We start from the raw sequence: 26,827 nt of genomic DNA, 5'->3' as shown, positions 1-26,827 counted from the left end.
AATAAAATGACTATGGGGATTTTCAATTAAAATGGTAAATTAATGACACACATTCATCTCCACGTTCTGCTGAAGCCTCGTTGAAATAATATGGCAAAAGACAGAAGAAGCCCAGAAGAAAGAGAATAGGAAAAGGAATAACAACAGCCAAATTTTAGACTCTAGAAAAGCAGGTAAGTGCCATAGAGGACAATGCCAAGAAATGAGCTGGTTGATGTTGCAGAATTCCATAAAGGCTCAGAAACCACAGTTGACTGTGACCCCTGAAAGTGGGGGTACAGGTGTGGCTGGAACAGGAAAATTGAAAGAAACACTTATCAATAATTTCTGTGATTCCCCACTCATAGAAATGCAAGCAATTGCTCTTCCCTTCCCTCTAGCCCTCCCCCAGCTGACACCTGGAGGTTCCCTCTCTGGACAGGTTGAACAGGAGGGATTCTGGACTTCGGGACATGACTAGCCCAGGGCAGGGACGTCATTGGGAAGGCAAAAGAGGAGTGGAAATCTTCACATCAATGGGCGCACCCCTACCTCAGCTTCTTCTGCCTTGCTCTAAAAATGCTGATAACTGTTCTTATTAACCCTGGTGAAGAGAGAGATTTTTTTTTCTGATAAAACAACCAGCCTGAGGCCAACAAGCACATGAAAAGCACATGAAAGGACGCTCCACATCACTAATCATCAGGGAAATGCAAATCAAAACCACAATGAGCTACCATCTCACACACACATTAGGATAGCTATTGTCAAACAAAGAGAAAATAAGAAGTGTTGATGAGGATCTGGAAATTGGAACCATTGTGTACTGGTCGGTGGGAATGTAAAATGATGTATGGTAGCTGCTATGGCAAATAGTATAGAGGTTCCTCAAAAAATGCAAAATAGAATTATCATATGATTTGGCAATTCCATTTCTGGGTATAAATCCAAAAGAATTGAAAGCAAGGTCTCAAATAGAAATTCACATGTTGATGTTCATACCAGCATTATTCACAATAGCCAAAAGGTGGAAACAACTCCAGCGCCCATTGGTGGATGAATAGATAAACAAAATATGGTATGTACATACAATGGAATATTATTCAGCCTTAATGAAGAAAGAAATTCTGACACTTGCTATGATATGGATAATCTTTGAGGACATTGTGCCAAGTGAAATAAGCCAGCTACAAAAAGACAAATACTATATGATCCCACTTGTATGAGGACCCTAGAGTAGTCAGATTTATAGAGACATAATGTAGAATGGAGGTGACCAGGGGCAGCAAGAAGGGAAGAATGGAGAGTCATTATTTAATGGCTATTGAGTTTCAGTTTTGCAGGATGAAAGGAGACATTAAGAGTGGTAAAAATATATGATAGCATTCATTTATTCAGTTCAACAATTTTTCTTTTTAGTTTCTACTTCATGCCAGGCACTGTTATCGTCATTGAGAATACAGCAGTAAACAAAACAAACACATTCAAAGGCTAGCAATATCTTCTCCAAAAAAAACTTCAGAAGATATAATTGATGTTATCTCAGAAAGGAAAAAAATTAGGAGAGACAGTAAGAACATTTGAAGATTACTTCAATTAGAGGAGGTCCAATGTTAAAAAAAATATTAATAGGAGCTCCTAAACAGAATAATCAGAGGGAAGAAAATTATGTAAAATAAAATCAAGCAAACTTTCCCAAAATGATGAAACCAAATTCCAGATTGAAAGAACTCATTGTGTGTTCAACAAAATTAATAGAAAACACCTATATCAGGGCACACTGTAGTAAAAGTTCAGAATATTAGAGACAAAGAAATGTTCTTAACTTTGGAAAAGGGAACTTTTGCCTGATATAGTGACAAGGAATCAGAATGACATTAAACTTCTTAATTGCAATTCTGGAAGCTAGAAGAAAATAGGGCAATGACTTAAATGGTCTGATAAAAATATTTCGATTCTGAGATTCTGTACTTAGCCAATCTCTTTCTTTCATGTCCTTTCTCATGAAACGACCAGAGGATATCATCTACCTACGAAAAGGAGTAAACCACAAAAAACAGAACACATGACACAGAAATGAAGAAAATTTTTCAGAAGATGGTAAAAGTAGATTGCATGTCTACTGCTAAGCACAGGCCTAGAAAGCAACTGGTTCTGACTGTAGCAGAAAGTAAAGGATTCCAATACACATGCCTTTGGAACAACAAAACTGATAGATTTCTCACTAAGTCTGATTGTACTGAGAGTGATTTTAGAGTTCCATCAATGGGCTTGGTGATGAATTAGTGACAGATATTATCTATGACAGAAAACTAAACAAATGAAAAAGAGACAGAAGAAACGTACTCATAGCATATTACATGGTCCAACTGCAATGACACTCGTAATAATTATTACCAAGTAATTATTACTGCAACAAAAATATGATAAAACTATCAAGAAGATGATGAAATTGTATAAAGGGGATGGAAAATGGGGAAAAGGAAAGTTAAATCCTCATTTTCTATAAGTCAATAATATATATAAAAAATCAAGCAATTTCAGCATATACATGCTATTTAGAAAAATGAAGATAAAATAGGGCAAGAAACAGTTAAAGAACCATTGAGAATTTCAATTAATCTGAAATAGTGGGTAAATTCCCACTTTATTAATTTTGTTACAGCAAATGTTGGGATATTGAGTTTGTTTACAAAAAGAGTTACCTGGAATCTTTCAGTGTCTCACCTCTACTTGCCCTGAATATGCTCCTGTCTTTGTGTTTCTCTGGCTATTTAGGACCATAGCAAGAAACTACCCAGGTCTTGTGGTTCCTCTGAACTCCACAAAGATGTCACCTCTTTGATGCCATTGCTACCCTAGTTGGCCATTACCCAGTCTGTGGAATAATCCTACAGGCGTGCCTTCCGGGCAGGGGATTTTCCTGCATATCTGGCCACGGTTGTTAATGATCCTCCTTTGTAACATGATTAATGAGTGTTATGTGTGATTAATGAGTATGAGATGGTGGAACTCTAAACAGCTGAATATAATATTGAGTATCTGGCTATTTATGAGGTCTTTTTTGGATAACGACTAAGAGTATTGGTCAAAAATATTCTACACCTGCATAGCTGTCCAGGTGGCTAGCAGGCCACCTACTTCTATGCTTCTCGAACAAGTATAAAGTGTTCTCAGAAAAAAAGCAAAATAGTACACAAAAGTAGCCCTAAAGTAACACACAAAAAACGTGAAATTTCTCTGTCATCTTGTAGTTTATCTTTAAAAATTCATCTAAATTTGCATGCATAATGAGTTTGTATTTGTTAAATATATAAAATTCTGTAGCTAACATTTACTGAACATCTTCCAGGTGTGCCGTGCCTAGTATGTTACATAGAGTTTCTTAGTTAATCTTCACAGCCATATTATGAGGTAGATTCTATTCTTATGATATAGATAAGGAAACAGAAACACAGGCAGGGTAAGTAATTTGCCAAAGACCACACAACTAGTAAGCAGTGGAAAGGGATTTAAATATTACAGGATAGTTTCTAAGCATGCAGGCTTTGCATTCAGACTTTCAGGAAACATTCGGAGTCTTTTATAACTGCTTCTGTTATCTGCAGTTCCCAGTTTTTCAGCAGGGGTATAAGAACTGCAATTTGAAAAGTATAAATCTATTTCATCTATTTCATCTGCCATTCATTATGGCAGATACTAGTGGATCAACAGCAAGAATGTCACCATGCTTAACAAATACTGATCAACAAATTATTGATCTGATCAAAAAAGAAACTATAGGTATTGTCATGCTCCTGGCACTAAAATTGTTAATATCTTTGTGTCAATTACCTGGAAACCCTTGGTGGAGGGTCACTTTGGAAACAGTGGGCTGGATCTAGGTCTTCTTTTGCCATGTTGATAACACTTTACCAGCTAGGCTTCCAAAGCACATGTAGATGACATTTACTGAGTCTACCATGTGCCCATCCCTCCACTAGCTCTGTGTGTTATATTTGGTTTATTCCCAAACACAACTCTTTGAGGCAGGTAATATATAAATATATATATCCCAATTTTACAGATCAAAAAAGTCGAGCACATGAGAGGATAAGTAATTTGCTGAAGGTCACCCCCCTAATGAGTCATAAGATCAGGAGTCTTGCAAATTCAGTTGGAATCACCAAGCTGTGCTCTTCCCACTATGCTATATGGCTGACCACCTGTACCTTCTGTCTTTATATTTGACAATGCAGTAGCCAGATTTAATGATCATTTTCATGCCTTTATGTTTTAGATGTTCTGGGTGGTCCATGCTTTCCCATCTTTTCCCATGGTATTGAACTTGTTATTAATATCTTTATGTTGACTGCTAACCTACCCCGGGGTATGGTATGGGATATAGGAAAGTATGGTAAAAGTGCCATGCTTTCTTGGATCCCTTAAAGTTGTGTGTTCCCAGAATGATCCTGTGTATGTAAGGGCTTTTAACCAGGCAAGTGGCCTTTTGAGTTGAAAAGCAAACTGGAATATCAGATTGCCCAGCCAGAATATCAAGGTTCTTTTGTGCATTACATGAAAGTCCTTCTGTGATGTTTCTTGATCAGAAAAACAATTTAAGGATGCTTTGAGCTCCTTCAACAAAATTATTAGCTCACTTGTCTAAGGCAGGGGTTTCTCGACCTCAGCACTATTGACATCTTGGGCTGGATAATTCTTTGTTCGGCCGGGCCGTCCTGAGTCGCAGGATATTCAGGGCATCCTGGCCTCCACCACTAGATGCCAGTAACAGTCCCCTGTGATCTCCTGCAGTTAGGACAGCCAAAGTGTCTCCAGACATTGCCAAATGTCCCCTGGGGTGGGGGACAAAAGTGTCGAGAAACATTGATCTAAGGTAAAATTCCTCCAACATAAATTTGCAAGCAAAAGTTCATAAAGTGTTTATATAGAGTTTTGTTTATTTCAGAATAACACCCTGTACCCCGACTTCAACATATAGCTTATTCAGGCTATATTTACACTCATTGAAAAACTAAGAAAAATTACAGTAGTCACTATATTTTTTCCTCTTTTTTTATTAAATGCTTGCTATTTTCTTTAACTCATGATCGGGTGCCTCTGAAACACAGGGCCCTCATGCACATCTTCATGTCATGCTGCAAACCCACACACTCACCTGTGCAACTCTCATCTCCTCCTGAGCAGCCCGCAGGAAATGCAACCCTGTGTCCCACGCCAAACTCGTTCTCTGCCTCAACAAATCTCTTCTTTCCTCACTCCCAGCGTGAAATTGTCAGACAAATATTTTTTATTTGATTTCCCAAATGGTTCTCAAGTCTGTCTTCCTGGCATCCCTATGATCAACTTGCTCAGTTCAGTCTCATTTTCCATCAGCTTCCACAGGAAGCTGACCACCCTGACCCTCCTGACCACCCCCAGCCATCCTCCCCCCTGCTGCTCAGACTCACTCTCTAAAACACAAACCCACTGTTCCACTCCCTTGAATGCAGTCCAGACTCCCTTAGCAGGGTTCGTGAGGCCCTTCATAAAGCATCCCTGCTTTCTATCATACTGTAATACTAAACTAGGGAGGATTATATTTACTGCAAGAATAAAAGCACTATACAATTTGGTGTAGAAATTAAGTACATAAAATATTAAAACGTTATATATCTCATTATATTCAAGTAATGGTTTGAGCATATAGACTTGAACATGTAAACTCCTGTGGTTTAGGTGCTTTTTAAATCAGCAAAGAAAGTCTCAGTACACATTCCCAGGTATGCCAACAACTCAACCTTATTTTCTCCATTAGTGAATTTTAATTTCTATCTTAGATTTCCCTCCTCATTTGTCAAAGGAGAGAAAACTTAATCTCAAGTGGTTCTGGCTTCTCACTGTCCCCTTTTGTTGCATCAAGGTTCTAAGGGCTTAGGTAGGTTATCATATAGCTTTTAGCACAAACTAGGTCACTTTCTGAAGTGAGAGGGATTGCTGTTTAATGCTCAGGCATAAGGCAAGTGGCATAAATCAGGAATATTCCAGAAAAATAGAGACTTATGTCAATCCACTAGTATAAGGGTGTTGGTCTCTGAGGATAGTCATCAGTCTGTCTGTTCTAGATGGACCGATAATATATATACATATACAATAGTGTTGGGGGGGTGGTATGTTCCATCTCATTCTTATCTGGTCTTTGGACACCAGTCCATATATGTCTCAGGGGCTTCCTCTCTCACCTCCAGAAATAGGCATCTCTCATCTGCCTTGCTGTCCAGTCCCTCCAAGCTCTACCAAAGTGGACAGGAAAAAATTGAGTCTGCTGTTCTTTACTGAGATGGAAGATGGCATCCCAGGAATCTCTATGGGACAATTTTTGTGTCATACTAGATGTAGGGGACATTCTGTGGGGTTTGGAAACCTCTTAACCTCTCCCCAAAAGTCCAAATACAGTTTGCCACACTGCATTTAGATTCTGAACGCTCTTCCTGGTTTCTATTGCACACCCCACACCTAACTAGGAAATAGAGTTCGGTTGAGACATAGGATTGCTGTTCAGGAATCTACTTACATCTAAGTTATTTGTCTTCTTTTCTTTGCCTTCCCTATGTAAACTTCACCTCTTCTGCAGTAAGATAGCCTGCCTTTTCTTTTTTCTCGGATGTGTTATTTGTGACATAAACATTCCACCCAAGCATTATAGGTTTTAAAATGAAAAAAAAAGAAAAGTCTTATAGAAACTCAGAGGTGTTTTCTTTGCTTGTGTATCTTGTTCTCTCAAGACAATGAATGCTGTTGACACTAAGGAAGGGAATTAAAAGGTATAAGAAACTACACAGAGTAATACAAGCCAAATCCTTGGTAAGCGTAACATCATATTAAATTTTTTCATCTACTGAAGGCAACATATTCTAGAGTAGAAAGAATGAGTGTGTGAGTAGCAATGGTTAATTTTATATGTCAGCTTGGCTAGGCTATGGTGCCCAGTCAAACACCAGTCCAGAGGTTGCTGTGAAGTTATTTTTAGATGTAATTAACATTTAAATCAGTAGACTTTGGGTAAAATTAATTACCCTCCATAATGTGGGTAAACCTCATCCAATCATTCAAAGGCCTTGAGAACAAAGATGAAGGTTTCTCAAAGAAGAAGGAATTTTCCCCAAGACTGTGATATAAAAAGGGGCTAGATTCTTCCTTACTCTAAAAACAGGTATTGAGAATTTCATGACATTAATAAGGCAGGGAAATTATTTAGCTTACTAATAGATTAAAAAATAGAATCCAAGTGATTGCTCCTATTAGAGATGATAGAAAGTCACTTAATAAACTACAACATCTATTTCTGATTCAAAATTTAAAAACTATAACAAAAAATAATAATAAACTAAACATTTTCTAATTAGAAAGATAGTTTCTCAATAAAAAATAAAACTTAGAAACATATGGCAAATTTCATCTTAACCATAGACACTTAAGGCATTCCACTGAAATCAGAAACAAATACACATTTGTCAGCTGTCACCACTGTGCCTCAAAATGATTGTGGCAGTCTGGCAAACGCAAAAAGACAATATAATAAAGGAATGTAAATATCGATAAGGAAAAACAAATTAACAAAATTTACAAGTTTTTTAAATTCCAAGAGGACTGACTGAATTGAAAGTGTGGTAAAATAAACATACAAAACAATAGCTTTCCTGTACACTGAAAATAGCCAATCAGAAAATGAAAAAAAGACCGCATTTATAGTACTGACCCCATTTATAGCATTTACAAAGAAACTAGGATAAAAAAACTTAATACAACACATTTATAAGCTATCTGAAAAAAACTTATAAAACTTTACTGAATGATACAAAAGATAAATGAAAAAACAGGTGAGAAATGCCATATTCCTGGATGAGAAGAATCAAAATTACAAAGATCAGAATTATCCTTAATAAATTTCTAATGAATGAAATTCCAATTAAAACCTTTGTGTGTGTGTGTAAATCTATTTATAATTTGATAATTTTCTAGAAAACAGAAATTAGGTATCTAAAATTAACTCAAGAAGAAACAGAATACTTGTGTAAGCAAATAATCAATAGAAGAATTTTTAAAAGTTGTCCAAAAGTAGTTCCTCTCTACAAAACAGCAAGTCAAATCGTTTTATTGAAGAATTCTACCACATTTTCCAGAAGCAGATAAGTTGTGTATTATTTAAATACAATAATAAAAAGCTTCCCAATTAATTTTATAAGTCTCCAGTAATGTTGCTGGAACCTAACCATGATAGCATATACACATACAATGCATACTCATCACTTCAAACTCAATTATTTATATTGAGTCAAAAATTCTAAGTGAAATATTAATTGCGCTTATATTTATCAAGTGTTTAGAACTATGTAAACATTCTAAAGAAAAAAGAAAACAGTGCCTGGAATATGGTAAGTGCTATGTAGGAACTTGTGAAATGTAAATAAATGACTAAACAAGTAAATGAAAATACATATAAATTAAGTCCAGCAGAAATGCAAGTATTATTTCACATTAAAAATATATCTACAAAATTAATCACTTCAATAAGTTAATGGAGAAAAATTATATGATTATCAAGGTAGATGTTATGTATAACACTTAACATCTTAAAAGTATAAATTATACTTAACTTTCAAGTATAAATACTTTTAAGTATTTGATAAAATAGATGTGCAAATAATAAATATTTGGCCATATGAAAACACTCATAAATAACTCTTGGGGCAAAGAAAAAATAATAGCTGCAATATAGTATATTTAGAAATTAATAATAAGAATGCTACATATAAAAAAACTTGCAAAATGCAGTCAAAGCTGGACTGAGTGTTAAGTTGATAACATGAAGTAATTTTTTAAATAAATATGGCCAATAAAGTAGTTTAAAAAAACACAGAAATCTTAGAATAAGAAAAAAGAAGTAAATAAAGAGAATAAACATTAAAATAAATCAGCCAATAAAAGATAAAGAGTTATTGAGATGGGTAAGTTGCTATTTAAGTCTTATATTGAGTGATATCAGTGATACCAACTCTAACCCTATTCTAGCATTGGTCCACGATGCGATAAGTTCTATAGACAATTGACATAAGCATAAGCTTAAAGATAGCAGCAGCTGACTATCTGGTGACCTGGTTGGACCTTCCCTGATCATAAAATCTCTACTGATTCTCTATCTCTCTCTCCCTCTCTCCCTCTCTCTCTCTGTGTCATTTCACTGCTAGCATGGAGGTCAGCAAGCTTTCTCTGCAAAGGGCCAGATAGTAAATATTATAGGCTCCCAGGCCCAATTGGTGGGCCGGGTTTGGACTGCAGACTACAGTTTGCTAAATCCTGATCTGGAGTAAAAGTACAAAAAGTGAAAATTCAATAGCAAGTGGAAAGTCAGCAGCCTCCTGTTGCTTATGTTCCTGTCATTGTGTTGAAGGCTGAGTAGGTTTTCATCCGCCAGACAGTTTAGGCCATGGAGAAGGCAATCCCAGTGCCATGTTTGTGGAACGAGTATGGTAGGACCAGGATGCAAGGCTGAAAGTGTGTGGCCTGACCATGGCTTACTCTAGGACAGGGCATGAAAACTGCTCTTCTGCTATTTGTTTCTTTGCATTGAGAGAGCTTCCTCATCATTAGGACCTGAATATCTTCCACGGACAAGAAGACAAAACAACTCTATACACCTACCTGCTCTTTTCTTGATATTTCAACATTTAAGAGAATTTTCTTTAAAGTTTCTGTCCTGTTCATGCCGGATACCATATTCAACCTGCTTCTAGGTCGAGACCTCAAAAATCTCTTTTGTTAGAGTGAAAAAATTAACTGTAATAAAACAAAAAGGGATATCGCTCATCCTTGAAGTGAGGTGCAGGAGAAAATTCCATAAGCCTTTGTATTAATACATTCTTTGCTAGGATTTATTCCAGTTTTACCTCTATAAGATGTGCTTTTGCTGAGCCATAGTACACATGGTACAGTCTAGACCAGCACTGCCCAACTGAAACATAGTAATGTGAACCCACATGTAATTACCATGTTTCCCCAAAAATAAGACCTACCCATAAAATAAGCCCTAGCAGGATTTCTAAGCATTTGCGCAATATAAACCCTACCCTGAAAATAAGACCTAGTGATGGGCGTGGCTACACAGCGTATCTGCACAACCCATGCATTTCGTCATGGAGCGGTAAAGAAGATAAGCAGCCCTTCTCATCTGCCCCATCATGACAGCTAATGTTCCAGAGGTGATCAGAAAGGTGCGGGCACCATCAAGGTTGGCTCCCCTTGTCAGGTCCTGGTCTTCCTGTGCATGTCGTAAGCTGAGGCTTTCAGGGGAAAATAACACATCCCCTGAAAATAAGCCCTAGGGTGTCTTCTTGAGGAAAAATAAATATAAGACCCTGTCTTATTTTCAGGGAAACACGGTGTAAATCTTCTAATAGTAACATTTAAAAAGTTGAAAGAAATGAGTGACATTAACTAAATAATATGTTTTACTTAACCCTATGTAACCAAAATATTATCATTTCAACACGTGAGCAATATAAAAGTAATTAATGAAATATTTTAAATGACTCTCATTCATTCTAAGTCTTCAGAACCCTGTGTGTATTTTACGGTGATAGCACATCTCACTCTGGACTAGCTACATGTCACAAAAGGCTCAAGTCATTGGACAGCACAGATCTAGACTAAAATGTGTTATGAGAAAAAAGAAAAGAGACATTCCTGGGCATTGTCATAAATCTATAGACTATCAAAGCAGGGAAATATATTTGAGGTTTAATCCTTCTATCTGACTCCTTCATTATATGAATAGAAACACTAAAGTCCAGAAAATTAAGATGAGTCCCTGAAAATCATTCGGTTAATCACAGTGGCGAAATCAAGGCCACAAGGCAACATTTCTTATTTTTAACCTTAGCCATTAAGCAAAGTCACACACACAAAAAAATCACAAAGAACAATTTATTAGGCCAAACTAGAATATCAGGATTATAAGGAATCAAATATCAAATCAAATGAGTTTAAACAACACCTTAGATGATCTTGTTATCTAAGATAAGATTCCCAGGTTGGTTGTTTCAGAGGCTTATCAGGGTCACTGAAAGTCTGGTTCTTTCCATACTTCTGCTCTGCCATCTCCTATGTGCCAGGTTTCCTCAGTTGCCCTCATCTTTGCAAGGTGGCTGCTTCTGTTCCAGACAAAACCTCCAGCAAGAAGAAAAATGTACAGGGGAAGAAAGGAGCATTCTGTTTTTCTTTCTTTCTTTCTTTCTTTCTTTCTTTCTTTCTTTCTTTCTTTCTTTCTTTCTTTCTTTCTTTCTTTCTTTCTTTCTTTCTTAGCAGTCTATTTTCATGCCTCCTTCTTAGGACGGGGAAATTATTCCCTGAAATCCCGACAGCAGAATTCTTCTCTCATCTTAATCACCAGAACTGGGAGGCCTGCTTATCCTTAAACCAATCACTGGCAAGACAAATGGGATTACCAGGATTCTCTTAGGTTAATCATTTGAGAGTAGAATGGACGTTGGGGGAACCAACCACAATGGCTGCCACACCTCTGAGTAAAATCAATAGCTGCAAAACCATTTGTAGTGGAAAGATAGTGATATCCATAACCCCAGAACTCTATTATTAGCCCCACACTCCATTTGTGTTTAATAAACCAATGACTCAACAAACATGTATGAAATGACCTCACTGATACCATGCTTATATTTCTTGACCTGAACCCCAGAATCATGAGACAGAAAGCTCAGTCTCTTATCAAGGGCTGCTATAGACTAAATTCTTTTGTCCCAGCAAAATTCATATGTTGAAATCTAATCCTCAATGTGACAGTACTTGTAGGTTGGGCCTTGAGAGGTGATTAGTTTATGAGGACAGAGACCTCATTCATAAGATTAGTACCCTTATAAAAGAGACCCCAAAGAGATCATTTTCCCATTCTGCTATGTGAGGATACTAGGAGAAGACAACCATCTGTAAACCAGGAAAAGTACCCTTATCAGACACTGAATCTGCAAATGCCTTGATCTTGGACTTCCCAGCCTCCAGAACTATGAGAAATAAATTTTTGTTGTTTATAAGCTACCCAGTTAATGGTATTTTTGTTATAGCAGCCTTAACTGACTAAAACAAGGGCCTACTCTATGACAGGTACTGATTCAGTCCTACCATATATACCATATTTGATCCTTAGAACCACCCATGAAATAATGGTTAAAATCATTTTCATGTTAGTTTGGGTCTCAGAGAAGCTAATGATGTCCTCAAACTGATGCAGCTTTGAGGTTATTTAGATCCCAATTTCAAATCCTAATTTTGACTCTAAGTCCAGTGCTATTTCTACTCCCTGAATTGACTTAGATGATACTTAGAAAATGATACTTAGAAAATTTTGCCAGCCTAGTAGCTTAGGTTAAGAGGCATTTCTTCTAATCTTTATAAATAAACTTTGTAAAAGTTTAAGCAGAATCTCAAATGGAGTAGAATTACAAAAAAAGCATAGTGTGAAGCAGAAGTTGGCAAACTATAGCCCAGCCACCGCCTGGTTTGTAAATAAAGTTTTATTGGAACACAGTCATTTGTTAATATATTATTTATGGCTGCTCTCTCTCTACAAGGGCAGAGTTGAGTAGTTGTAACAGAAACCCTATGACTCACAAAGCTGAAAATATTTATCATCGAGCCCTTTACAGAAAGGGTTCCAATCCCTCATATAAAAGAAAGTGCCTAGAATTTGAAATAAAGAGCCCTGAATTTAAAATTGGGTTCTGACTTGCTGTAATGATTCTATACTCTTGAGCACATTATTTAACTTCTCTGAATTCAATTTCCTTCTCTGAAAAGTAGGAATCATGCCTAATTCAAGAAAATTTGAGACTTATATAAGCTTATGTAGGTGACAGTGGCTTATAATCAAAAAGTATTAGCCAGTGCACACAAGTAGAAAAAATAGTTTTTGTCAAGTCTCAGAGAAAAGAGGAAAATCTCATTTTTCTGCCATATTGAGGTGTTCCTAACACTAGAGCAAAAATCCAAGTTGTAGCCATATGGAATAAGAAGATTAGGGATATTTTACTTCCCAAGGTACTATTGTTTGCTTTGCTGAGCTGTAGCTGACTGTGAAGAGTTCAATGACATGAGATAAGGTGATATGTGTGTCTCTCATGGGCTTCTTCCAGAAGCTTGCAGAATAAATAGGAAGCAAGCAGACACAGCTGGGTAGCACAATTGGCCAAGCCAAATAATACAGGGAGCAGGTGATTGCCCTAAAAGATTTCAAAGTTAGATTGAAAACATAAAGACATTCCATTATTTCATTTTCTACCTATAAACTATGCACATTTCCAACTACACAGGTTGCACTGTCAGAAGAACATTTACATTATAACATGAATTTTAAAAGCAAAAATGTCACATTTAATAATTTTTAAAAACTTCTTGTGGCCTAACTTTGCTTATGATATACTCATGTACATATCTTCCTTGCTGTTGACCTTGACCACAAAAAGAAAAACAGTCACTTTTCTATTTTTAAGCCCTGTCAGCAAATATTTTCCCCTCTTGTTCTAGGCCACCGTGGATTATAGAGCAAAAAAATAAACAGTAAAATAGAGAAAAAGTATAGCAAAAAGGGCCATTTACACTGCTATTCTGACAGCTATTACCAGCAATAACTATCATCTCTAAACTGTTCAACAGTGAGTCCACACCAATAAGTGGAAACATTTTTTATAAGTGCTGTATAATAATGTCTGACATGTATATATCACTTTTCATCTGTAAGAATCCCAAAGTGCCATATGTAGTATCCTGGGATCACTTCATCTACTGAAGAAATACACTGGCCTCTGTAGTGCAAAGTGGCAACCCTTCCGTACAAGTAATAGTCTGCAATTCTTGGTATTCTTGGAGAGAAGGCAATAAGAATTATGTGTCCCTTTCCCAGCCCTTCAAAGCTTACCTGGGTTTATGCACTAGTTACAACTGTGCAACCTGTGGACTCAAAAGATAAACTCTTTTACTTCTTCCCTTTCTGTTTCAGTGGGAGGGCTGATTCTTGAACAACAGTGGGGACTTGAGAAACCTTATTTAAGCGCTGATTTATCCTGACTGCTCCTTACTTAGGGGAGTTTGTGAGAATTAAATTTAAAAATAGCAATAGTAGAAATACCTTTGAAGCCAGACCATTTTTGATGCCTGGTTCTGCTACTTTCTAGCTGTACATTTGAAGCAGATTTCTTAATTTCTTTGGCCTCATCTTTTAAAATGGAGATACTAATACCTACTCCAGAGTTAGCTTATAAAGTTAATATGACTAGCAGAGTAGTCACTGTCGTATAGGCACAAAAGAAATGTGTTTTCCTTCAGTTCCATGGGATATGTCTGTAGGAAACAGTCTGTGTTCATTGATTAAATTGGGGGTAGGGGGTTCTATTAGTGGGGTTCTATTAGTTATTAACAGAGAAGTTTACTTTAGTAATGGTAATGCTATGGATTAGGAGTCAGGGATTTGATTTAATAATCTTTGGGTGTATCAGTTATTTGATGCCTCCAATTAACCCTGTCTACTAAAAGGAAAAAATAATATCTCCTACTCTCCTCATAAGGACTTAGAGGATAAATTAAGTAGCATTTATAATATGGCTCTACTTCCTTAGAAAATGGTGCTGTGTAAAGATAATGTAACGTTACTCTGGTTATGATCCTTGACTAAAGCCAGATTAGAAAGAAAATAATGAATCAAAGGAAAAGATTCAGAAAGGTCATACTAAAGTGCACAGATGAAAAAGAACACAAATGCTGTCTAAAAGTGACCCCCGTCACTTCCCTACCCCTTTGTAATAAAAGTTCATAAGATGTAAAAAGCAAATAGAGGGTGAGCCACCTGTTTTTTTCTGGATTACAGCATATTCATTTAGCAAATAGTTATTAGGAACTTACTATGTGCAAAATATGGCAATAGGAATATTTCATTCTCAGATCTAATTAAAAGATATTCAGTTCAATATTCAGTTCAACAAGCATTCCTTGACGACTATTATGGGTCGCCAAGCTCAGTCTCAATACTCATGAGCTAGAAAGGTGAAGAAAACTTCATCTTCCAAGCTAAAGGTGAATATGGACAGATAAGGCCAAGTCATAGAAGAAAAGGTGTAAAATATGGTATAATTGTAAAAAGCATGAGCTTTGGAATTGGCTAATTGTTTAAAAAAAAAACAGCTCCATCATTTCCTAACAGTGTGACTTTCTCTAAATTCTTTTTTTTTTTTTAATTTTTTTTTATTTAGTAGAGTTGTTTCAAGCATGCAATAAGTTTATGTGTGAAAGTATTGTCCAAAGAGCCTGGCCTACAGTATTCACTCAATTATATTAGCTTTAAAAATATTCATAATTTTGCCATGGCTGTTTGCTAATAATTGGGAATATAGTAGATTTAGAACAGTGATTCTCAACTGGGGCCAATCTTAATACCTGGGAACATTTTTTTTAATTTTTAATTTTTTTAAATTACCTCATATTATGGGGGTACAAATATTGTTAGGGTTACATATCTTGCCCCTGTCCCTCCTCCCCCACCCTGCTATGCCAGAGTTTCAAGCGTGTCCAGCCTCCAAGTGGTGCGCACCGAACCCATCATGTAAAGACATACCCTTCCCCTCCTCCCCCTTCCACCTGCCTACCTCCCAATAACAGATTTTTTTTTTAGACATTTTGGTTACAGTGTAAATCTTTGCCTCTCCCTAAAAAGGGATAGAGGTAATCCCTTCCCCCCCCCACAATGCCCACCACATCCTTAAGATGTGGGTCTCCCCCCCACAAATCCCTGTTGAACACTACTATTTTTTGAGCACCATAGTTTTAGTCTGTCAGTACCAATTTGATGTTGAGTAGATGTGTAGCCCATTTTCCAGATCTTGTGTCATCTCGCTTTGTAGTACAGGCTTAAGCTTAATCCAGGATAGCATAAACGGTGCTAGCTCACTGTCATTTCTTAGGATTGAGTAATATTCCATTTTGAGCATATGCCACGTTTTAGTTATCCACTCACGAATTGACGGGCACTTGGGTTGTTTCCATGACCGTGCAATAGTGAATTGTGCTGCCACAAACATTCGGGTGCAGATGTCTTTATAATAGAGTGACTTGTGTTCTTTTGGGTAGATGCCCAACAATGCTGTTGCTGGGTCGAATGGTATTTCTATTTCTAGCTGTGTGAGGTGTCTCCAAATTCTTTTCTACAAAGGTTGCACTAATTTGCAGTCCCACCAGCAGTGTAAGAGTGTTCCTGAACATTTAACGATACCTGAAAATGTATCTGGCTGCCAAACTTGGGAGGGATGTGAGTAGTGCATAGAAAGAAGCCAAAGATACTGTCAAACATCCTATGACAAGTAAGACAGCCTCCCACAGCAAAGAATTTTCCAGTTCCAAATCTCAATAGACCTAAGGTTGAGAAACCCTGCACTTAGAGGAAAGTATCTGTCTCTGTTGATTTATCTATCTAACATCCATCCATCCATCTATCAACCAAAATTTGTTTTGAATCATCTAAACTGATTTAATTGCTGCTAGGTTGGTTGAGAATTGAAAAAGAAAACTATGTCTCTCGAGGGAAGTTCAGAGCAGGTGTGAAACCTAGACAATGAGAAAAAAATCCTGGTACTATTGCTGATCAAAAGTTGAAGTCCATTATTATTAAGGCATTAAATATAGAAACCAGGGCACTGCTATCGGAAAGTACAACAATTTAGTGATACTTGATACTCCATCACTGAAGAAAGAACTGAAGAAAAAAAAAATAAAAAGAAAGAAAAGCAGTCAACACAGAGGCCACTGAGGCCAATGAAACTCATCTGGAGAGTAACATGTTTAAAATCCAGCCTCAGGATCCTGCTGCTTTACTAAAGGAAAAATGAGAAAACTTGAAGTACCATAGAAAGAATTTCTGGTCTGTCTCCTAGGGGAATGGGCTTTCCTATTCAAGTAAATAACTCTTTTATGATACAGAGAATGAGAAAGATAAAGATGTTACAATACAGTCAGTCTCCCATGGGGCAGATGGTGGTACAGAGACGGTGAGAAGGCTGGGAGGCAAGTGTCTGGTCTTAGGAGGGCGGGCAGCCCTGGGGAAGCATCCGGGAGCCAGCTCGAGTGTGATGAAGTCCAGGCTGGAAAGGAGTGAATGCGTGGGGAGGAGTCAGCATCAGCGGACTGCGTTTTCTTTATCTGCAGCAAAGAAAGTTGCAGAAGAGAAAAGGAATCAGCTAAGGTAAGAAGCGTAGGCAGAAGGGAAAGTGATTATCTTAGAAGGCCCTTTGTAGCCTGGGCCCAGAACCTGGGTAATATAATACGTGGTCACTGAAGAAAACGTCGAGAGAACTCCTAAGTGCAGTTAAAATCCACACAAAAGAGGAAAGGATCATTCTAACTGTCTGAGACAGCAGGATAGAGAGACACTTTTCAAGACATTCCAGCCTGGAGACTTTTTACCCACTCACTGTGCTCTTGGAACAATTGGAAAGCAGAATTAGCAGGTTTGATTATAATTAGTTTGCATACGTACATTTCATTAAAATGTCCAAATGCAGCAACTATTGAGCCTCTGCTGTGAGCTAACTCAGGACTCAGCATTTAGGGAGATTAGAGTCAGGGGTACAGTGGGATGGGAGAAAGTATTGGGGGAGGCAAGTATGGCATAGGGAGAGACATGGAAGAATCCTATTAGACTGCAAGTTACAATAAAATAAATATTTGAAATACAAGTAAGACGCTCTGAGTCCAAAGGAAGAAGGAAAGTCAAATATGATTAAGGGAATTGTGGAAAATTTCACAGAGGAGGTAACATTTGAACTAATCCTTTATCTTCCTATATGATATTCTCAAGCACATCTATTTTTGGTAATCGCTTAGTCTAAGCACTTTAACAAGTTAGGAAGTAGAACATGCATGGAGCCTGAATTCACAAACTGGAACCTGGGAAAAAGAAAATTCAGGAAAAAGAGATCGTGTCAGTGTAGCATAAAGGTATCTAAGTCTGGACAATTTTGGCAGTTATCCTGATTCAATCTACCTAAACAGAAGGTAACATCAGGGCAGGGTTTGTTGAGTGTTACTACAGAGCTAGAACCCCAACAAGGTATGAACGAACACTCATGAACCTGTGCATTTTCTGCATCTGAGAATCCTTCAGCCATCCCCTAGTACCTGGTTAGAAGAGAGTAGAGAGGCTCCTGGTTGGCCTTTTATTAACAACCAGGAGTGAAGGAGGGAACAAGCTGTATACAGCATCCGCAATATTTGCAATCTGGGGCCACTTAATATAGAGGCGAATAGAACTTCATGCCCAAAGGTCTTATTTTATTTCATGAATTGTGAATTCATTAATATTCAGAGTAAAGATCCTGACTCATTAAGGAAGGCTTAAATGTTATCCAGTAATTTCTATTAAAAATCTAGGGTGATATATAATATAGTTTAGAAAAATAGACAAAAGAGGCATTTTGACACTTACAAGGCTAGAGCCTACAGAAGAAATTGGATCATTGAGGACAAGTCCTACCTGAAATTCTGAAAAAGAAAAGAACAATTAGTAGTACAATTAATACTTGCTATTAAAATATATTTTAAATCATCAATGATTACAACAGTGTGATATTGCCTCAGGAATAGATGAATAGATTAATAGAATGAACACATTTCCAGAAGAAAACCAAAGTATATAGGTAAATTTAAAATATCATAATACCCCACCCGGTAATAATGCTACCACAAATCAGTGAGGTAAAAATGGACATTTTAATAAAGGGTGTTCAGATCACTGGGTAGCCGTCCAAAAAGGGTCCCATTGAGTCCAGGCCTCCCATTGCATACCCGTGCAAACCTCAAATGCATCAAAGTTTTAAATGTAAAAAGGAAATCATAAATGTATAGAAAGCATGTGTGAATTCCTTAATAACCTGAATAGAAGAGACTATGACTCATTTGGCAGACAAATCAAAAAGCAAAAGCAAACTTTAAAAAGAAATGACAAATTGGGAAAAAAATAATTTAAAACTCTTAGAAATTGGAAAAAAAAAATGATTAACAGCCAAATAGAAAAATGGTTAAAAGACATTATTAATATAGACCACAGAAAAAGCAATACAAATGGCCCTTAAACGTCTGAAATTAAAAAAGCACAATTTCACTTCGAATTAAAGACTACATTGACATTCCATTTTCCTCACCGATCAAGTGCGAAAATTCCCAAAGTTTTCACAACACACTTTGTTGGCAGGATGAACGCACTAACCTATAATGCTGGTGTGAGCACAAAATAGCACAACATTGAGAAAGGGAGAACAGCCTCCACTCTGGCAACGCCTACCAAGATTGCTGAAGCATTTATTCACTGACCCAGAAATCCCACTTTGGAGCCTATTCACTCTAGGGTTGTTTTAAGTAAGAAAAGACTCTGCAAAAAACAAGATGGAAAATAAAAACAAATGTTCACATTTACTTAAGTTTAAATAGAGCAACAATGAAAGCATGAACAACAAAAAAAGAAGGTTTATCCCTAGGAGGCAGGAGAGAGTGAGATTTCTCACTGTTTACCTTTTCTTATCATCTTCATTTTGTACACTCATTAATTACGCAAACTAAATTTTAAAATTCTAGACTGACACGATGTTGATGTTTTCCTAACGGTCGTTCTGATGCCATTGTAACCACTTTCAAAATGTCTTTCTCAAGCCATCGATCTGATTATGTCAGATTAAAATTCTTGGTATTTTCTCATTGTCTTCAGGACAAAAAAAAATCCCAACTCCATATATGGCATCTGAGGCCCTTCTTGATTTATTCTTTTACACATCAGGACTTTCCTCCTCTCCTTCAAGCGGATCCCTGCTCATTTTTAATGTTCAGCTTAAGGTGGTTTCTCTCCCATCTCTCCTCCCTCCCGCATGCTGGATGAGGCAGGCGCCGTGCTTTAGGTTCTATGTCTCTGTCACAGCCCACGTTTCTGTTTCTTTTTCTCTCCTTCCCCTCGCCTAAGTCCCTGGAGCACAACGCAATGCGTCTTAGCCCTCCGTGCTTGGCACACAGTAGGGAGTCGGTGTTTATTGGGCAGGAGAGCAGGTGGGAGAGACAGTGTGACAGTTATTCAGCTTCTGCCTTCAGCCTGGTGTGACATGGGGGGACGAGACTGCGCAAATGACATTCTTGCTTTGCCAGCGGCTCCTCTGGCTCCTCCTTAGGTGTGTGCAGAAGGGTTCCCTTTTAGAAAGCTCCAGAGAGAGACTGAAAGGCTGTTGGGGAGGGAGAAAGGGCTCGCCCCTTCCTTACTGTGGATTTCCGATTGTCAGTGGCACTCCCACCTCATTCCTCCACCCCAATAAGTGTTCGTGTGTTCCAGGAGCAGCAACTCAGTCTTGTTTGCAGTCAGTTTTAAAACCAGCCACGTCACACCCCCTCAAAGCCCCCAGCACCAACTGATCAGTGCCCTCCCCGAATACCTGACTTTCTGTCCCAAAGGGGCTTTTTCTCCAAGTTCCCAAATTGGAATACTTGTACCCTCTTCCCATTTATCCCCTCAACCCATGGGCTTCAAGCTGTTTCTTGCAGTTTGCTGCCTCTGTAGTGCCTTAGAATTCTTTTTTGCCTTTTTGATTCTTCAAAGCCTAATAAACAATTCTTTGTATTAAATTCTCTCTTTTAAAGCAACCAGTGTGGCTCTGTCTCTTGCCTGGAGCCTGAGGCTTGCCACCGTGTGTCCTGCTCTGAGCAAATCCACACCTGTGCCCACGGGGAGCCCACACCTGGGACTGCATTTCTGCTGACTGTTGGCTACACGTCTGAGCTCTGGGATCATGCCACGGGTTTGTGTGCTACCTCTGCTAAGCCCTCCATGTCTTGAACAAGCTGATGGAGTCCCTGCCTGTGCCTAGCTGGAAAGGAAAACCAGTTTTCAGTAGCTGTAAGTGTGGCTTTGGCTTCCTGCTCTCTGCTATTTTGCTCCACGTCCCATTTCAAAGGACCCAGGCCGTCTTTGCTATAATTCAGGTGTTCAAAAGTATCCTTTGCTCTAGCCCATTGTACCTGCCTCCTTCAAGTACCCTTTGTTCCACAAGATCTGTGCAGTTTTGAAAATTTTCTCTCGTGTTTAACAAGCATAGCAGAAATACGATAATAACATGACCTACCACTTGTTAAGCATTGACCATAAACCACGAAGGTGAGATCCTCTTTTAATCCTCAAAATAATCTCATTTTATAAATAAGGAAACTTAGACACAGAGAGGTCCGATCATTTGCTCAGGGTCATGGATAAAGCCTGGATTTGAACCCAGCCAGGCTTACCTACTGCTTCCTTAAGGGCCATCAGTGTACCATTGACTACAGAACAGTTTGCAAAAAATGATGGGGAATTGGCATCTTCCTAGAATTAAATTTTGTGTGTGTGTGTGTGTGTGTGTGTGTGTGTGTGTGTGTGTGTGTAGAATGTAGAGATCTAGATTTCGAGGGACATAAATATTAAGAATGTGGGAAAGAAATAGTCATCTGTGAGGCTTTGCTATAATATATTGCAAAACCAGAGGTCAAGAGTGGGGGAAGGGAGGTACTGTCACTGAAAAAAACGTATCTAACTGCCCATTTCTCTTGGCAGTACCTGGATGATTGCTGGCTCCTTGGCATTAATCACCTGTCAGAAATTACCTTCCCCACAACTGACACTCCTACCTTGACAATTTTTGCCTCCTTGCTCATGAGTGATGGGATGGTGGTTAGACCCTATCCATCATGCATTTTGATCAGATTGTCATTCTTGCCCCGAAGATGTCATCCCCACAGTGATATCTTGTGATGGTGGGGTAGAGGGTTCTGGGAGCAGATTGATGGCAATCAGGGCCTGCTGTATGTCAGCACCAGGGCGCCTGCTGTGATACAAGAGCTATGCACTTATATAAACATAACAGCTCAAAGAAGACACAGTGGCCTGGGCCTACCTCTTTAGCATAGGGATGAGCCTAATTGGATAGACAGTCACCTGTCCCTCATTTAGGGTCATGAACAGGTCAGAGAAGGACAGTCTTCCAAACTAGTAAGGAGGCAGTGTTTCTATGTTGTCTGAACAAATGACCCAGGACACCTCTTGATGCCAACCTTGCAAAAGAAAGAATTAGAAACCTGAGAAAACATTTCTTGGGCTCTGAAGACAAAAGAATCCCAAAGTAGAAAGTTTGCAGGAGTTAATCATGAAGATCTAAGAGTGGACTCTGCTTTCAGAAGAAATAGGTTTGCAATTAGCATTATACTCTGGACAATCAGTTTCATAATTCAAGGTCAGTAAAATTTTTTAATGAGGAAGCCCAAAGGCTTTTTTTTCCCCCATTTCATAGTCTCCCTCATCTTTTATCAGCATTTGATACTGTTGCTTCCCCCTCTTCTTGAAATGCTCTCATCCTCTTCATGCACTCCTTTAACAATCTAGACCCACTTAAAATTCCTTCTCTAGTCCTAAATTCCCATTGAGCTATTCTCGCTCAAATTTTTGCTGTACATTTGTATAACAAATGTATATTGTTTTTTATTATAGAATTCACATACAGTATTATCATCATACTATACCTTACTAGGTATAAATTAAGTTTGTATTATCTTCCTCCAAGTTGATTAGGAGGTCTTTGAGATTAGGGATTATATCTTACTCATTTTGGGCTCCTAATACTTAGCACTAGTATATACTCCGGGACTGTTTACTGATTGATGATATTTGTGTATGAACACCTAACACAGAGGGCTAGGTACCTAGTAGTTAAGTCAGAGCCTATTGGCAGGCTCAGATAAGGTCTTATATCTTGTTTAGAACTGTCACCACGTCTTTTGCCAGACACATTCTGCGTCTTTTTCTAAATATACAGATGTCATTCCCATTCTCAAGGTCACAAAATACAGCAAAATTGAAAACATTTCTTGGACCTCACTCAGCCAACTCTTTGCAGCTGAAATGGTATCTGTTTCAAATGCCACTTATGAGAGCCAATAATACTACAAGGGCTTGATCTTGACAGCAGAGAAATGTGTTAACGTTCCCAATGTGCCATATTTTCTGTAATCTTGAGTAAATTTCACTCTTGCTTTACTAGCTCTACTTCAAACTCTCCATTTGGAGAGTAATTTCTTTGGATACTAGCCAGGTTAACGAGGGGTCTCGTCTCCCATTTTGGCTCCCAATGCTGTCTTTAACCTGAACAGTAGTAGTCTCCTCTTACTTTTTAAGATCTTGCTGCAATCTCCTGTTCATTCATTCTGTTCACTCTTTTACTCTCACGCTCACACATTCATCCGGCATTTATTAAACACCAGCTATTGCTAATGACTCTCCTGATTTTATTCTTTACTAGCTATGTGACTTTGGCCTTTTCTGTGACTCAGTTTACTCATCCACAAAGTAAGGATAGGAATAGTGTCTGCCTTTTGGCATTAGTGCTAAGATTAAAGTAAGTGTGTGTGTGTGTATGTGTGTGTGTGTGTGTGTGTGTGTGTGTGTGTATGTAGCACTTAGAATTATGCCTGGCACAGTCTAAGGATTTGTTGTCATTTTGTCTTCAGAGAGAACTGGGCCAAATGCATTGGAAAGGAAATGCTAAGCCTCCAGAGCACCATTTTTTCTCTCTCCAATCTTAAATATGTAACAACAACAGATTAGTATTCTCCAAATTCAACTTTTATCACACTGTTCTCTCCAGGAAGCATCTCTGGCAGCCAAGAGAAGGAAGCATCATGGCAGAGGACCGGCTGGTGTGCAAATGCAGAGAGTTCAGCATATACTGGGTTTCTATGGAGCACTTGCTCATGTATTGATCTGCTAAACAGTCCGTCATCGGATAATTTACAAATACCTCTGTTTATGATCATGATTTCCTACTGGGTTATAGGAATAGGCAATCTAAGATGCAGAAAGATGTAAGGAGACAAAACATCCAAAAAATGAGTAGGTGTTGAACCAGCATTTTCCCAACGTGAGTCCTGAATCATTCTTGGAACAGTATATAAGGAAAGAAGATTCCCACGATCAAAATGTTTGGGAAACCTTAAATTTAGCAGGATGGCTTTCCCTACTGCTGTGTTCTACTTCAGGTTTTAAATCATAGCTCATGGATTACTGTTGTAGCTACCTGCTTAGACTCTCTGCCTCTTATTTCTTTATTCCTCTAGCCCAGTCTTTCTATTTTTGCTAGAAGAATTTTTATAAGACTTAGACCTGATCACACTCCTCTCTAATTTGAAGTCATTAATAGCTCTCATTGCTCATAGCATAAAATCCAAATTTGTTAGGTGGGTGTAAAACCCTTCAGGATATGGGCCACAAATTGTGTTTCTAATCTCCACTCCAAGCTCCTTCTCCAAACACACCCCATACTCTGTCCACATCAGAGGTTTGCTCTTCTTTGACATCCTGTGCACATCCACCACCTTTGCACACGCTATTCCATCTGTCTGGACAGACTTTTCCATTTTTGTATGTACTAACTCATTTAATTCTCACAGCAGCACTGCAGGGTGTGTACTATTATTATCCCATTTTACAGTTGAGTAAACTGAAGTGAGGAGTTGTTAAATAAACTTGGCAGAGGCTGCACGGGTCGTAAAGTAATTGATTTGAACCCGACAGTCTAGCTGTGGAGCCAATGACCTTAAACCTTAGGCTTCATTGCCTCTGGGAAGTTGACAGACACAGACTGATAACAAACTCCTACCGATCTGGCTCAAGCTAAGCTTCTTTCTGACCAAATACACACTCTCTCCTTATGAATGGGATACAAATGATCTTATTACATTTTCTCCCACCAGGTAGATACATATAATCTTATACATACATATGTGTGTATGCGTGTGTGTATATATACACACACGCAATCACACATTGCTTAATGAGGGGTATATGCTCTGAAAAAATGTGTCATTAGTTGATTTCATCTTTGAGGGAACACCATGGAGTGTACTTACACAAACCCAGATGGCCTAGTCTACTACACACCTAGGCTACATGGAATAGTGATCGCTCCTGGGCCACAAATCCATACAGTATGTGTTGCTGTACTGAATACTATAGGCAATTGTAGCACGATGGTAAGTATTTGTGTATCTAAACATATCTACACATAGAAAAGGTAATGTGTTGAGCTATAACATTGCAACAGCTATCATGTCACTAGGAGATAGAAAAATTTCAGCTCCATTATAATCTAATGGGACCACTATGGTATGTGCAGTTCTTTATTGACCGAAATATCATTTTGTGGTATACGACTATACATGCATACATTTACACACCCTCAATTGTAACTGCTTATTAGTTGTTTCTCCTACAGTACTGCGAGTACTATAGGAGAAACAGAGACCGTTTATAAATATTCTGACCTCCGTCCGTACCCTAACAGGCAGGCACAACACCCGGAGCATGTTAGGTGCTTAAATCTTTATGGAGGTGAATTCAAATGAATCTGCTTGAAGGTAACGGGAGGCTGTGGTGACAGCTTGGTTATGATTTCTGTCCAGCAGTTCCCAGACAAACAACTGACAAATGCAAACCCCTTGTCAAAAAATGACAGTGCCTGCTAAGCTATATGTTGCCAGCAAGCGTTTCTGAACTGTAATTGTCACAGCAGGGTTTCGAAATGGAACTTCCAAGTACTTTTGAGAGAGTCCACCTGAGTCAAGAACTCCTTCCTCTGAAATGGCCTTGGAAAAATCAATTTGGCTTCCCGTCTGAGATTTCTTGGTCACTTCTAACGCCCGTAGGTGTCCTGAGTACGCAGTAGCTCTTCCACAGCTCTTTCAATACCAGAATCAATCCTGAGCCCCAGGGTCTGGCTCCTGCTCAGGGGCTCATGGCATGTGAAGAGCTCTCTAACAATCCAGAGAGCACAATTCACCCACACAGCTGCCATCGTTTGAACACCTCTTATGCACTGGGCTCTGTGCTCGGGCTGAGGATATAGACATGGAGGAGACACAGCCTTTGTCCTAAAGAGGTCACAGTCTTATAGAAGACAGACAAGCAGGACAGTATCATGGTATGTCTCTCTGTGGAAGTAAGATATATATAGGCTACTTAGAGAATAGCAGGGGGTCTCTAACTCTGTGGGGATTAAGGGGCCTTCAAAGTAGTTTTGTAGGGGAGGTGGTGCTTAGGCTGAGCCCTTAAGGCAGTAGGAAGTAGTTGCATTGTTTATTCTCAGTTGCATTGTTTATTCTATCTCTGTATATCTCTTCAATCCATCCACTATCATCTATTTTCTTGTCTTCCAGAATAACCTCCTAAGGAATGGCTCCACAAACTTTCTCTCTTGTTTTTCCACTTAATTCATTCACCATATACATGCCAGAGCAATCTTTTAAAAACATAAATTGAATCATGTTACCCCTTTCCTTAAACCCAACTGATGGTTTCTAATTGCACTTGGAATAAAACCCTTTGCCATGAGCTACAAGGACCTGCGTGATCTGACACCTGGCTCCCCCGTCATCTTCACCTTGCACTATGTCCTCCACGCTTACCGTACTCCAGCTGCACTGGCCTTATTCAATTCCTTGAACCTGAGAAAGTATTTCTTACTTTCGAACTTGCATATGCTATTTCCTCTATCTGGCAGCCTTTGCCCTGGGTCTTCACTTGGCACATTCTAAATGTCACCACCTCCCTCATCTCCCCTTTTAGTCTTTATGTCAACACTTAGGTTTTTTTCTTCCAAACACCAATTGCAATTTGTAATTTTACTATATTTATGTTTATTTAATTTTTTGGCCGAGATGGGGGTTGATATTTTTCTTTGTTCTCCCCGCTAGACCATAAATT

This window comes from Microcebus murinus, chromosome 6 (genome assembly GCF_040939455.1).
Source record: "Microcebus murinus isolate Inina chromosome 6, M.murinus_Inina_mat1.0, whole genome shotgun sequence".
NCBI lineage: Eukaryota > Metazoa > Chordata > Mammalia > Primates > Cheirogaleidae > Microcebus > Microcebus murinus.
The sequence above is the reverse complement of the archived record's forward strand: the minus strand, read 5'-3'. Positions refer to the sequence as shown.